Source organism: Alligator mississippiensis, chromosome 3 (genome assembly GCF_030867095.1).
Source record: "Alligator mississippiensis isolate rAllMis1 chromosome 3, rAllMis1, whole genome shotgun sequence".
Taxonomy (NCBI): domain Eukaryota; kingdom Metazoa; phylum Chordata; order Crocodylia; family Alligatoridae; genus Alligator; species Alligator mississippiensis.
In genome coordinates, this window is record NC_081826.1 from 60345942 (window position 1) to 60361399 (window position 15458).

The 15458-nt window shown below is 40.1% G+C and overlaps 1 long non-coding RNA gene across 1 annotated transcript in view; it reads left to right on the plus strand.

Moving 5' to 3' along the window:
• The window catches only part of LOC132249075 (uncharacterized), a 33556-nt gene extending 26713 nt beyond the window's left edge, over positions 1-6843 (plus strand). Inside the window, exon 4 of the long non-coding RNA XR_009460467.1 lies at positions 5110-6843. This is a non-coding gene — a long non-coding RNA (uncharacterized LOC132249075). The remainder of the gene's footprint in view (positions 1-5109) is intronic.
• The last annotated feature ends 8615 nt before the right edge of the window (positions 6844-15458 follow it).

Below are 15458 nucleotides of genomic sequence, written 5' to 3' on the forward strand. Positions count from 1 at the left end.
GGTTACTGCACAGTCATTTAGTAATTGCTTATGCAAATACTTGCTTATGCGGCAAACTGCACAAGTGTTACTGCACTGTCACTTAGTACTTGCATATGTAAATACTAAATGACTGCAAAGTAACACCTGCGCAGTCTGCCACTCAAGTAGATGCAGATACTGTGTACCAAACATAGGATACAATGGGCGTGTCTGCCCGTGCGTTTCAGTGTGCTTAAATTTAATGTGCAATAAGTGGGTTTAGAGAGGCATCTACATGTGCAGGCATTAAGGCACATTAACACTGTGTGTCGACTGACTAAAGTTAGTCCCAAGTCAGTCGACACACATAGCATTAGTGTGCCTCAATGTGTCTGCACGTTCATTAATGTGCTTTAACTATTCATACGTAAATTTGATACCTGCATTTGCAGACGTACCCAATGTTTCCTACAGCACCAAAGATCAAGCTGAGTCTATAAGCACATGTTTGTAAGTACTATATTTGTTAGGGATGCTGTACCTAACAGACAAAAATAGTTGCAGAGGGGGATTGTGTAGAGAGGAAAAGAGTTTTGCTTTGGGAGCTTGATTTATTAAAAAAAAAATGAAATAATCTCATTCACTGTAATTTAAATGTTTAAGTTTGAAAATAAAACATTTAAACCTGAAACTTCAGTAGTGAGAACAATATGTTTTGCCTGGTTCCTTTGGCACACATCTGGCAGGCAGGTGTATGTTTTCAATATCTAAGTTCATCACCATGTCTCAGATCAGTCTCTCAAGGTATTTAATCACTGTCGGTATTGTCAGGCTCCATGTCATCCTCAAAGCAAAATGTTAAGGGTATTATGTTGTATTTATTTTTCATATTAACTTTTCAGTATGTTCATCTGTTGAACTTTCCAAGTGTCTCTGCTTCCTGGTGTATTATTAGTGACCAAGTGTAGTATCCTCAAAGTAAACACTAGATGGTGGACAAGTCAAATACAGACAAAAATTATTTTTTTTTTTGTCTGGAACAGCTACAATACTCAGCCTCTTTCTCAATTACTTAAATGGTCTTCATGAGCTAGCAATGTAACTGTCTATCACTTTCACACCTGTAGTATTATGATCTTTGCAATAATGCTTTCAAGGATCTGGAACTGGTAAAAGACCTTATACAGCACACACTGCTAGCAAGGTATGAGTGGATCTATAAAAATAGTTGTTAAGATGGACTAACATATGAAAAAAATGCCTCTTCTCATACCACTGAAATCAATTCATGTGCCTAGAATAAAATTGAAGTGCTAAGAGTATCAGGTATGGCATTATGTATATCAGTCCTATTTGAAATAGCTTTAGACCTGGTCTTTCAAAAATAACAAGAATTGAAGAGTGGGTTCACTACCCTCTTCTTCTGTTCAAGTAACAGCTATAAAAGGGTGATTTGCTGTAAATGTCCTCCACTTGAGTGTACTTTGTGTACTGTCACCTACATGCAAGCGCAGAAGGTGACTGCATACAAATTAAATCAGCTACACATGGAGGGTTTAATGTAAAAATAGTGTATGCACTTGGCTGTGTTTATGGATAAAGTTGGGCAAGCACATGTGAAAGCCTCAGTGAAAATCATTTAATGTTTGAAGTTTAACTGAGCTCATTCATACATTGAGTACTGTTCACTGCTTTCTAGCTGTTTACAGTAAGATAGCTAACCTACATGGAGGAGCTAAACTTTAACTAAAGACCTCATATTTTGCCACGGAATAGTGTTATGGAGGTGATCACCTCTTTGACTACAGGGTTCTGGAAGTCAGTAATATAAAAATTTCAGATATTACATTAGCTATTCACCAAGTCACGACCACATCAGTGCATGAAATTATAAATAATTTAAACTATTACTTTTGTCAGAATCACTATACATGAGTTTGCCATACATATATTAAGAAATCTCATTTAGAACTTAAATGTGTTACCTTTTAAAGACTCTTTTGTGTTTGGTCAACATCTTACCAAGATCTGTACATTTATTTTATTTGTATTCCAGAAAAGATAACAATACATTATAAACACCGCATGACATTAATTTTCCTGACATTATTTTTCAGTGACAAAACTTCTCATACATTATTTCTTTCTGTCATTAAAATTGATGGATTTGTCCTTTCTAAAACTAGGTATCACACATCTGCCTGTTAATAGCAAGTTATCAATAAGCCCTTCCCTGAGTCAATAGCCTTTTTTCAATATAACCAAATAGACTCACTTTGGGTTTGTGGGTAGTCTAATTTGAGTTGGCTTAAAAATTCTATTTGTTATTTCATCCCAAGTACTTATGACCCAGGTCATTCCTACCATATATGCTGAAGGGTCCTTATTACTCCACACCCTTTGCAGCACTTATGAACTCCCTCTTTTCTTAGTTTAATATTTTCCTTAGCTTAAATGGCATGAGGTACTATTGATAATTTTTCCAGATGGTTCCACAAATATACAAGGTTTTGGCCATTTGCCAGTTTTTTTCCCTTTGTGCCCAAGTAATACCTGTTTTTTTTTAATTCTTTCATCAGTAAAAGTAGACTTATTTTCTATACTTGTTAGTTAGTATTCATTATACTATATGGAGAGCTTTCCTGTAATTAGTTTTTATCCTTGTTAATGATCTCCTGAAACTTGAGCTTCCTGAATGAGAATTGATACAGTGCTTTAAATGCAAACAAACCAAAACTGGTATATTAATATTCCCCATGAGTATTTTAGTGGTATTAATTTCCATCATTTTATCATTATGGAGTAGTTGGCTAATGGCTATATATCCTTTTTGTTTCTCCTGTACTGTATTAGATAACCCCAGTTGAAATTCTGGATGTTAGCAGGGAGGAAAAGGACTTTCTATATCAATCAAATTCTGTATGTGAACTGTCATTATGACTGGTCAGATCCTCCCCTCCCTCCCAAATCTTTAAGGTTGAACAAAAACCAGTGCACTAAATATACATTAAAAAGTTTGCTTTTCAATTTCTACCCATTCTTTTACTAAAGTCTCCATTATATCATGGTAATAAGCTGAGCTGTCAAATAGTAAGTTATTAAATTCAGTACTTCAAATCCCATTTCCTGAGTGGGTCTATAGAGAGTTTTCTTATTTGCCCTTAAGAACCTATTGTCTCTGTCAAGAACATGAGAAATAAATGAAAAATGTGTGTGACTAGCTTTTCCCTACACTCATTTTTGCATTATTACTTACTGACTATGAAAAGGTTGATTTCCTTCTACTACCCTTGAGATACAGCAAGAAACTAGTGAAGGGACCATTAGTTCTTAATGACTGCTGGCCATGGGCTCCCTTTGAATATTTCTATTCTAATCACAATCCCTCTCCTACTTGCACTGGGGTATGTGACAAAAATTGAAACAGCATGAATGGAACTTGAGAAACGAAATGAGATGCTGGGGTACAGGAATCAGAATCCTGCCTTTCTAGCAGATTTAGGCATGACATGTCTACTAGAATACAGCAATGAAGAGAGAAGCTGACTGTAACAGCGAGCCCTGGGCTCTCTGTTACTTTAAGAGGAGAAGCAGCCCAGCGACCGAGCTCTGCAGCCTAGGCAGGGGAAAGAAACTGCCAGGTGTTAGGAGAACAGGGTTAATGAAGCAATTAGCAGCCAGCCCAGGCAGTCACCTGACCAGATGTAGGCAACGCCCTAGGTGCATATAAACCTGGGGCTTGAGCTGTAAAGCCAGTCTAGCCTGGCTCATTGCAGGATTAGGAGCTTCTGTCCAGGGATACTGGTCAGATTGCTTTGCTGCTCACAGGGAGAAGTACCCCCAAGGAGCTCACTAGGAGCCAGGCTGGAAGGTATGCTAGCCCAAGACTGAAACAAGGTTTGCGTTCTTAAAGGGTCTGCTTTTGCTTATGTTATAACCCAGGGGCTTATGTTATGTTACTGTTTCTACCAGTGGACTTGGATGAGACTATAAGGGGAGGTGGAGGCCTCTTTAGTGCCCAGGGGGCATTCGACTGCCTTGAGCCCAGCCAGGGGCAGGCTTAGGGCTTGATCCCTTATTGAGCCCAGAGCAGCACCAGGGAGGGCACAGCCACAGGGGGACCAGGGGCTCAGTGAATGAAAGGGATAAATGAAGCTAGTGCCTCAAAGTCAGGTCTGATTTCAGTGAGCCTAAGCTAGAAGGCTTAGCTAGACTAAAAGAGAAGAGTCCAAAGCCCCAGCAGAAGAACAACATAACACGTGTGAGGCATGGTGCATGGTAAAGGGGAGGATTTGAAGCCACACAATTAGCCCTTAAGGCTTTGGGTGCCCTGCTGGGCACAGCCAACTACAGAGGCCCAGCCAGGGGCCTGAGACCAGTGTGACTGAGGTCCATGGGCAGTCTTTCCATTTATTTACATTACCATCAAGGCATGGCAGGAGAGACAGGAAGGCACTCTAGGGGCAGAGCGAGGCACGGTCACAGAGCTACCCAGCCACCCCTGGGACCCTGAACATGTTACACTGACAAACAAGAGGAGAGATTCATTTAGGTTTTGCTTTACTGTTTTTGGCCAATATCCCTAACAAATTCAACTGACTGATGAAAAATATCTTGTTTGAAAAACCTATTCTGTGTCACTGCAAACATTAGATGGTTGCATGGGCTTCATGCTCAGCAGCACTTCTACTTTCCTCCTCTCCCCACTTGCTGCCACCACTGCCCGGCCCTCCTGTCCTTCTGCAGCCAGGGATGAGGCTGGGGGAAGCTGCACAGAAAGCCAGGCAGTGGTTGGATTTCCCCCTCCCTAGGAATATCTGGGGAGACTATGCAAGGAGTTGTCCATCTTCACCACTGTTGCTTACTCATAGCTTCTCTTGTTAGGGAAAGTGACAGAAATAGAAGTAGTTAGTCAGTTCTTGGTGACTTTGGACAATAATCACATTTTGGGAAAGGCTGGGTTCTCGCACATTTTTTTAGAATTGAAAATATGCTTATTAAGATCATTATTGTGGGATTTTTCCCCTGAATTTTAAGTTGGGATCATTTGGCAAGTTACTTTTTGCTCCACTCAATGGGTGCTTTTGACTTAACTGTACTGTGGTTTCACTGAAAGATGCTGACAACATGTTTGAAATTGCCTTTCAGAGTTTCCAGGCATACCTTAAAAAGAAGAAACATCAGGTGGTGGTAAATGGTGTCACCACTCCAGGGCTCCACATGTGATGGATACATAAAAGTGTTTCTCTCTCATGCTTTTCAACAAACATATGAATTTTCTTGATTAAATTATTTTGAAACACTAGTTACAGATGCCGATAGCACATAATGTCTCTTGCCTGGTGGACCTATATAGTCAACCTCTGTTTTGGAAAAAGGTGTGGAGCTATCTCCTTTTGTGCAAAAAAGAAAAGTTTTGTTCTTTTTTTATAATATCTACACAAAAAAGCTTATCTATCCTCCATGCTCCTACTTGTTAAGATGCTGTCTTCAGAATAGCCAAATCAAGTTACTTTTGATCAGGTGTTTCCCTTTAAAGTCCTGTGTTAGACAATGTAAGATTTAAGCCTAGTGTAGTAACATAGTTAAAAGCTATTTAGGTTTTCACAGGTCTCTCAGTTGGACTCCCCTGTTCTCTTCTGCTTGTTCAGAATGCAATAACAATAGCAAGACATACTACTCACTTGAGTTGTCAAATAGAAAATATTCTATTTATTATTGCATTGCCAGTGGCTACCAATATTCCAAGGACTTGAATACTTGTTTCTTTTTGCCCATATTCTACTGCCATCCTTGGAAGCACATAATCAAAACCTAAGAACATTCCATATGGTATAAGGTAATAAAATACCTGTTGTATCCAGCGACCACTGAATTCTGTGTAGAATTGGAGTTACTTGTCTCTAGCTATCATGGGAATTAATTCATTTCTGTTCATTAGAAGCTACATTGTTCAGATCTCATATCTACTGGTGAGCATTTTTACTAGAAGTCTCATTGGCTGATGTTCTGAGCAAGTGCTAATTAATGTTAGCAAGGGCTGAATCAAATGTACAATAAAAACCATCATAACAGTTCCAACAGAAAACGGATTTAAATTAATTAGCTCTTTCTGTTCTTAAGTCTTTTTATTCACTGATAGATGTAATGTTCATATTCATTTAAAGAGACTATCCAAAAACCAAATGCATTTTTGTAGCATTTATAATTAACACAAAATCGTGGCCAAACAGCGTTTGCTCATTTAACAAGCCAAGTGGAAATTGTCCAAGGTCAATAAAGACCTGGCCATGTAGAATGCTTCCAGGCTGAATAAACTTGATAAAAGTAAATACATAAGTTAGCTAAAGCAAGTAAAAGTATTTCTCTCTGTATTTTGCAAGGCTGTATGTTTTTTAAATATCGTTTCTAATTCCATGTTTTAATTACTTTTCATCTCGTTCTTTGGGAATAAGAGTGCTACTTTGTTTGTTTCCATTTCCATGTGCTTATTCAATCCTCAAAATGAATATTAAATTTATTTCAGCTTAAAACCACCTAAATCATTTTGTTTTAGAGTACATCAGTTAGATTAGGTTTCAACTTGTACTGCCAGAACTCATCTTAGTCTGGCTAAATTGTGTGCCATATCATAGTTTTAATAAAGTGACAGCAAATGTTTAATTGGTCTTTTTTCTGTTTACCATCCAGAGTTTTCTCAGATGAATCGAACTGTGATTAATTTGCCCAGAACACTGCTGTTTTGTACTAAAATTAGATAAGGGCACTTTCTGATTTTCTTGTAAATTAAAGAGCTTTCTTTGATTTATCATCTACTGTTAGAAACACAAGTTAAGTCTGTCTTAATTAGGTTGCTTAAGACTGGACAAAGTGCCTGTGGGAAATTTCAGATGCCTGAGACTATTTTTTAAATACCCAACTGGGCAGGCAGTTTGCTATCTCTGCATTGTTATTGGACAGAAATACCAAAAAAAGGATTCAATAAGGATGAAACTATAACTCCCAACACATGATTTTATAAGTTCAGGAAGACAATGGTATGTTAAAGACTTTAAGGAAAGTATTGGAAAGAAAAAATCTACAAAGATTTTTTTTTTTTTTTTTTTTTTTTTTTAAGAATCAGGGCTGATCTTTAAGACCTCCTTTCTTTTGTTTTGCAGGTTTAATTTACTCACTTATAAAGAAAATTATTATTTTTCATTTTCCCCTGTGGATTGGGGTTATGAACATACAAATGTGATGTGTACACACAGTTTGAGTCCATATTTCAGCTTTACCTTTCTACTTGCATTGTTTCTTTTCCTTATATAAAATAAACAAAGATAATGCTACCAGTATCTACACTGAAGAAAGGTAATGTTTTTTTGTAATGATCACATCACTGCTAAGTTGCCAGCACATTTTTTTTCCAGCAAACTAGCTTATGTCCTGTCAGTGATATATTAATTTGCAATTTTTCTCCTTCTCTAACCAGTCCCCAAATTGCAGCAAAGCACTGACAAGCTGTCTATAGGATAATGTTCCCTTGCTGATTTACAGCAGCCTGAGAACAATAGAACAGAAGTCTTGTTAGCCATGGCGGGAAGCACAACAATTTGGATGGTTGTTGTGCTAGGTCTTGACATCTCATGACTAGGTGTTGTTGTATCTCCTTGTGGTGACAAGATGAAGCTATGGGAAAAGAAAGTAGGTGGGAGAAGGAATGTACCTGAAAAGCATTCATGTCACTGAGCAGGCATTGTCACAAGCAAACTATGTTTGAAGTGTGTGGAGCTGTATTTTTCTCTTGCTTTAAGCTTTAAATGTGAGTAATGAGAAAATGGGATGGACTGTTTTGCGCCACTCAGAAGACCAACCAGCTGCGCTGTTAAATCAAACAATCAATTAATTAATCAATCAATCAATTAATGTTACAACATACCTAAGGTGAAAAAAGCAGATCATAACTTTCATGCCACACCATAGGAAGCCCTGATCTCTACTATGTGCATTCAAGGAAGTAAAAATATAGAAATTATTATATTGCTAATGGCACTTTTATCTTATAAAAGACCAATTATTAGAATAAAAGGAGTACAGCAATTAAGGCTTGAGGGAATTTTGCAATTGACAGTAGTAGAAACAGAGTGCAATGGAACAGTCCATTTTCTCCTTGAAATGGGCAATAGAGCTTACTGCAAGGCATCAGTGCTTTCTGGAGTCATTTTGGCCATTTCTGGAAAAAAGAATACTAAGATTAATCCAATGTAAAAGTTTGCTTATCAGTAGAGCATGTATCTTTGCATGCATTCATTTCATGAATCATGTTAGATCTCTTTACACAACAACAGGCACACAAGCCTCTGGTAAGCAGATCTGCGAAAGATCTTCCATATAACAAAATGTCTACACAGAGCCACAAGTGATTTTGAAGATCACAAGTTTTGGTTTCATGGAAAATATAAGAGCCAAATCCTAGGACTTTTGTACTTTATCTTAATCTTACCAACTAACCATCAGTAAATTGACTGATTGTCTATGGAGTCCAGTTTAATAGCAGTTTAATTCTATTGACTTCAGGGAAATGACTTCTATTTTTTGCTGGGTAAGAAGGAAAGGAGATAAAAGGACCCTGATCCTCAATTTGTATAAATCATCACAGCTCCTCAGAGACTATGATTATATGACATTTTATACCAGCTCAGGAGCTTGCCTAGTCAATTCACTATTTCTAACCTGTAGAATAGACATTTGAAATACACTGTATGCATGGCCCTTGCAAGAATGGTTTCAGCTTTTTTGTTTAGATTTAGATAAGTGACAGATCTAATAAAATACTTTATGATGTGCAAATATTTTCCAATGCTAGCACTGGTTTTATCCTTATCCAAAATATAAACACTGGAGGACTGAAGAAACAGTCATAAAACCATGCTTTTCAGCTAACAGTAGAGTTAAATGTAGTTTTTCAAATGCTGAATTGGAATAGGTACATTAAAAGTAAAGAAAAATGCAAGGTCTGTTCATTTTAATTCATACCATATTGCAATTACTAATTATTAATGTTAATTCAGCACCATCAGATGGTTAAAATCTGTTCAGGGTCAAATCCTGACTTCTGCTAGACAGTGAGATTTCACACACACCGCAGACAGAATTAAACCCACTCCATAGAATAAAAAATAGGGATCAAATTCTTTACCACATAGATTTAAGAGCTTATATTCAGCTGGTAAAGATGTCAGGGCAGGGTGAAATAGTTTGGGAACTGTCTCCTACAAGTCTGAGAGTTATTATTTGAATTCAGACTATCTTTTTAAAAGGAAAATGAATATGCTTTATAAAATAGAGATGAGGATTCCTTGGTTAAATGTTTGCTATCTGAGCCCTGGCTCTAATAGTTGTTTGTATCTGTTAAAGTGGATTTAAATACTGCTCAGGAATATCTACATATCACGCTATGTCACTGTAGTGACATGCTACGATGATGAAGTGTCCAGAGGTGTCTACATGTGACCAGCAGCTACTTTGCCATAGTGGTGTGCTCCCCCATTATAATGCTCTTCTATGGCAAAGTAGCTGCTAAAAATAACAGTCCACCATGTGTACAGCACAGTATGGGTGGCTACTGTGCCATGCTTTAGTACTTCCAAAAGGAAGTACTAAAGTATGGTGTGCTTTGGTACTTCCAAAAAGAAGAACTAAAGCATGGCGCAGCAACAACATCACCATAGGGCAATGTATAGATGTGCCCCTTGTGATTCAGAGGCAGATTTTTTTAATGCAGCCATTTCAATCAGCTGATTTTGTAGGTCTCAGTCTTGGAACTTGTTCCCAGGGATTGATGCAGGTGCAAAGCAGAACCCTGAGAACCCAGACTCCGTGGACTCTCTACTCATGAACACCTTCATTGAAGTCAGTGCGTCTTTGTGCAAGCATCTGCCTGTTTGGACCACCTTCCACAAGCAATACACAGCACCTATACAATCATGTCCCCATTCTGGTTGGGAAGGCTGAGTACCATCATGACATAAGTATTGTGTAATAATAGACCCTTTCAACTCTGCTTGTATCATATTATAATTCAAACTGCCATACATAGCCATGGCTTCTAGCGCTATATATTTCTGTACATAACTCAAAAATCTCTATGCCATATATTAAATACCAGCTCAAGAAGTAATTAATTTGAAATGCATTTTTGTCACAAATCTAAAACTTATTCTAGAATTATATCAAGATTCCACAGTTAAGGTTTGATTTTATACTTAAAAAGTGGGAATCAAGTTTTTTTGGTTTTAAATATGTAGCATATTCTTCCCAGACTTACACTGCTTATTCTTTTGAGTCCAGAATTAAATTTCTGAAAATACTTAATGAGTATGTTCACTTAATGGGTCTGTCTACATATGTGCAGCAATTACTGTGCAGTAGATTAGTCTAATGTGTCATTTTCTAGTACCTCTAGATGCAGGTACTACAAATTGACACATTAAACTAATGCACCAAAGCACAAATTGACACGTTAAACTAATGAGCCAAAACACACATGTAGATGCTAACCAGAACCAAATTGCTCCTGGCCAGTCTAGGCAGTGGGAGGCCACAGGGGCTGGGGAGAGCTATTCTGGTTGTGTGGGAGGCTGCCTCCCAGCCACATGGATATCAGGAACCGGCCCAGTCTCCATAGAGCTGGGAAGCAGCTGCCTAGCAACCAGAGCAGCTCTTCCTCACCCTGGGGAAGTTAAAAGTAGCCCCGTGCCAGTTTCGGGCTGGTACCCAAAGGAGCTTGGATCTCATCCTGGCTGCTGCAGGGGGCAGATAAGGGCAGGAACAGTTCTGGCCTAAATTGCTCCTGCTGGGTGCATGTTCAAATGTGTGCGGGGCTGCAGTTTACTGTGCCTGAATTTTCTATGCAGAAAATTCAGGTGCATTAATGCATGTGTAGACATACCCAATGAACATGTAAAGCCTTTTAAAGGCAGTTTTTTGTCATCTGCTCTAGTAGAACTCATATGAAGAATTAGCTGGATTGAATTTATGCCCTGGGTACATTCTTTCATTACAATACATAGGATTGTGCTGTAGGGGATCAGGCTCTGGTCCTGAAAAGATGTATGCATATGTGTAAATTTCAGTTAGTTATCCTTCATAGGACTGGGCCTTAATGCTCAGGTTCATAATCTTATAGGAATATTTTGGGTTTGTAGAAAAGCCTGAAAGCCCATGCCTCCAATCAATCAGAGACATGTGGGGCAGTCCTCATTTGACATAGCTTGTTCTGGGTCACTGGTATAACCCAAGGTTTATGGCACATGCCATGGGTAGGAAAGGATAGGAATAGAGTACACTATGTTCTTCAGTTAATATGCTAATATAAGTACATAGGAGATGTGTAGAACCAGCCTAAGAGTGAATACTTCCTTTCTGGACCTTCTTTTCCCACAGCTATGCCTAGTCATTCCTTGGTGCATTTGTTAATTCACCTGTGGTTTTTAATATATGAAAGCCCTGGCAACTACCTTTATTAGTCTGTGCAGGGGTCAAAAGTGAGTGCCCCATCCACATGATGGTACATTCACCTCATGGTGATAACTCAAGTATAGCTAAGGGTTTTAAATACAACCTAGCACCAAGATAACAATACATGTATGGGGAAATCCAGTGATGTCACTGTATCAAGCCATCCACAGTCAAGACATGAGCAAGGTAAACAGTTGTGAGACTGGGGAACAAAAACTGCTTCTCCCAAAATGTAAGCACTATTGCCACCATGAACAGCTTTCAAAGCTATGACTTTGAAAGATAGACCCAAGTCATCTGATTTCATACTACATAGTATGATGGGGAGAGGCTGATATTAAAAAGGCATTGATCTCCATATAGCCTGTGTGCTTTCCAGTTCTTTAAAATGCTTGCATTTTTATTGTCAAGGTTACATCAGGTAAAAGCCATTACTATCATATCAGATATTACTAAGTCAAGTGGTAAAAACTGGTCTCTGTGAATCTGAAAGCAGAGGTATTCTAGGTGCATTACTGTGGGCAGCCACATAAAGCTTCCCTGAAGATTTCTGCACTGGAGAAAATGGTAGAAAAATGCATCTAACAAGTCTACCTGAGTATTACATGCTGTGGTTGTAGTCAATTTGGTGAGCACAGATTCCTTGTGAACTCCTTGCGCTCAAATCATAACCCTAAGGGCCAGCTTGGATTTTACATCTTTATCATTTTGTGCATCGATTTTTTTTCTCCCCATCCTGCTTTGTAACTGAGTAACAAGGTTCATCAACCTGAACTGATCGCCTCAACAGTAGGAAGCCCTTGTGGAGGAAGCAAACTGCTCTGCTCTAGTCCATTGGACGTGTGTGCTGAAGCACCAAAGTAGAGAAGGCGCTGGGGCAGTGTTATCTTTCCCCATCTCTCCAGTCCTGCTCTGGTGGGCAGAGCTCAGACTGAAACACGAGGAGCAGAGTAACGTATTGTTTCCTCCTGCCTGCTGTTTGCTTGTTACCCCAGCAAATTCGTTCCATGAGAAGGAATAAAGTGCAGACCTAATAACTTCTTATGTCCTGGTCATTTTAGTAAAAGATAATCAGCCCCATTGAAACTTCATTTCAGTGATCGCGATTCCTGTAGAAATTCTTTATTGCTTTGTGTCTGTGTGTGTATGTGTGTGTGCGAGAGAGAGAGGGAGAGACGGAGAGAAAGTAATAAAAGTGCCCTCCTCCCCGCCCCAAGCTGATTGACAAAATGAGCAGAATCCGTGTTCTCACACCACAAGGTATCTATTACATGAGAACTTTCTTCTGGCGCCAGGAGGTATTTAGAGAGTTTGCTTGGCTATTCCACAGGGGAAAGTGTGCTGAAAGTTAGGGATACCTGAGCAAAACTGACTAGTAGCCAGACTCTGGGGGAAAGCAATAAGCTTTAGCAATTAATAACGTCTCATTTTCTTCCCCAGGCTATTACATCTGAAACTGAGGGGGGATGAATAAAACAAAACGAATTAAGTCTGCAAACCAAATGACACGGTGCAAGGCGATTAACACAAGAAGCAGTGTTTAATGGCTGTGTTTTCATGGGCTGCTTGGAAGCCAACCCTTGCTTTTTTTTTATTTTAAACTTGTTTTCCTGCTGTATTCCTAATCGGTAGATCTAAGCAAAGGAAGAGGTCATTCATTAGTTTTGCCGAGCAGCGTGTATGTTAGGGATTTTAAAGCTCCCTGTGCGTAGAACCCCAGACAGACAGATGAATAGATAACACGTGTGCGTGGTGCACTGTACTGTGGAAGCAACGACAGAGAGCCTCTGAGCGGTATTCCTGGACTCATAGAAAATGCGGGTTGGGAGGGACCTCAGGAAGTCACCTAGTCCAACCCCCTGCTCAAAGCAGGACCATCCTGCTATATCATCCCAGCCAGGGCTTTGTCTACCCCGATCTTCAAAACCTCCAAGGATCTTGGAAGTCTTAAAAACCTCGGGGTCTTAAAAACCGTCCACAACCTCTCTGGATTACCTGTTTCAGTGCTTTACTACTGTCCTCCTGAGAGAGTTTTTCCTGATATCTAATCTGATAATATCCAAAGGGGTTTTACGTTTGTTTGTTGATGTTACATTTGTACACAAATACATATATTCAATATTAGTTATATTTATTTATTTATTCATATGTATGTATGTATGCATGCGTGTATATATGTATTTATATATGTATATATACGTGTGTGTGTGTGTGTGTATTCAGTATAACTACTTGGCGGCAAGTGATCAGGGAGTAAACTTCCCTAATTCATAGGATAGTAGGAAATTATTAATTATTGCCACCCAAGTAGTCATATTGAATATATTACATCTGTCTATCTGTCTATCTATCTAGTTCTAGATGATCTCTATGGCTTCTCGGCCTCTTGAAGAGAGCCGGGCTGCAAACAGCTCTTTCCCCAGGTGCGGGGAGTGCCCTGCCCGGGGCTGCAGGGCCGCTACCCGCGCTCCTGGCTTTCAGCTGGAAAGATCAGGACTGAGAGCTTCGGGTTTGCCTCTCGCACCCCCTGCCAGCGCCAGCCTCGCAGGCACGTCACCATTTCCGACTGAACTCAGAGCTCATAATGAACACCCTGCCTTGCTCCTGTACTCAGAGCTCGCCCAGAGGGGAGACACTAGACTCTTCGTAACTTGCGGGATACCCTGCAAGCACCACCGCCCCCTGGAAAACATATGGGGTCACGATAGATTTTACGTACATCTTTCACCCCGATTTCATTGCTTACAGGCACAAAAATAATCAGAGATTCCAAAATGGCCTTGATGCTCCTCCCGCGTGGGCGCAGGGCATCGCTGTGTGTCCGCTCCCCTGCCTCAGTCATCATCATTTGGCTGTATCGCTCCCAACACAGTTAAACAAAAGGGAAAAGAAATCCTACCCACACCCTGCCTCGTTCCACTTACATATAAATAACCCTTCATGCTGTGAAAACACTTCTTTTGCCCACAAATATCTGCTTAGCTTTAAGGATGTTCGGACAAGTTGGAGCGTCCAGAGGAGAGCAACGAAACTGGTTGGGGGGCTGAGGCATATGATTTATGATTTAGGAGGAGAGGCGGAGGGGACTGGGTTTATTTAGTTTGGAGAAGAGAAGAGGGAGGGAGGATATGATAGCAGCATTTAACTACCTGAAAGGGCTCCAAAAAGGATGGAGCTAAACTGTTCTCAGTGGTGGCAGATGACAGAACAAGGAGCAAGCGTCTCAAGTTGCAGCAAGGGAGGCTGAGGTTGGATATTAGGAAAAACTTTCTCACTAGGAGGGTGTTGAAGCACTGGACAGGTTACCCAGCGAGGTGGTGGAATCTCCCTCCTTGGAGGTTTTTAAAACCTGGCTTGATAAAGCCTTGTCTGGGATGATCTGGTTGGGGATGGTCCTGCTTTGAGCAGGGTGTGTTACTAGATGACCTCCTGCGGTCCCTTCCAACCCTAATTTTCTGTGATTCTGTGATTTAACAGCATTCATTAGTCGATTATGTCACCAACGAAACCTCTTGGCTCTCTGGGTTGGTGAGAGCCTCTTGCCCTGCCTTCTGCCTAGTTGCTGGCAGCCTGGAGGAAGAAGCTGAGTGGAGTTTCTAAGCCAGGCGATGAGTTTTGGTGAAGCCCAAGGACCCAAACTCAGCTCTGGAGGGGGCTGTTTCTGATTCTTGGTAACGCAGAAAATGCCTTAAGAAAAATACACGTGGAGGCACACTCCAAATATCAAACTGGTCCATGTAAAACAGGATTTTCCCACACCTGCCTGACCAGCCTGGTGAAGTGAGTTCCATGAACAAGGCCCTATCTCCAGGCAGCAGTCGTTTATCTTTACTGATCTGGCTTTAGTGCTTAGGCGCCCGAGCTGTCCTGGCATCACATAATGATCTCAGTGCTGAGTTCCTCCGGATGGACAGCTCCTGAGCCAGGATTTGGCCCAGGTGGTTGCCCCGAGTGACTGAGCGTACACAAAGGACCGCACTATGTCAGAGAAAGAA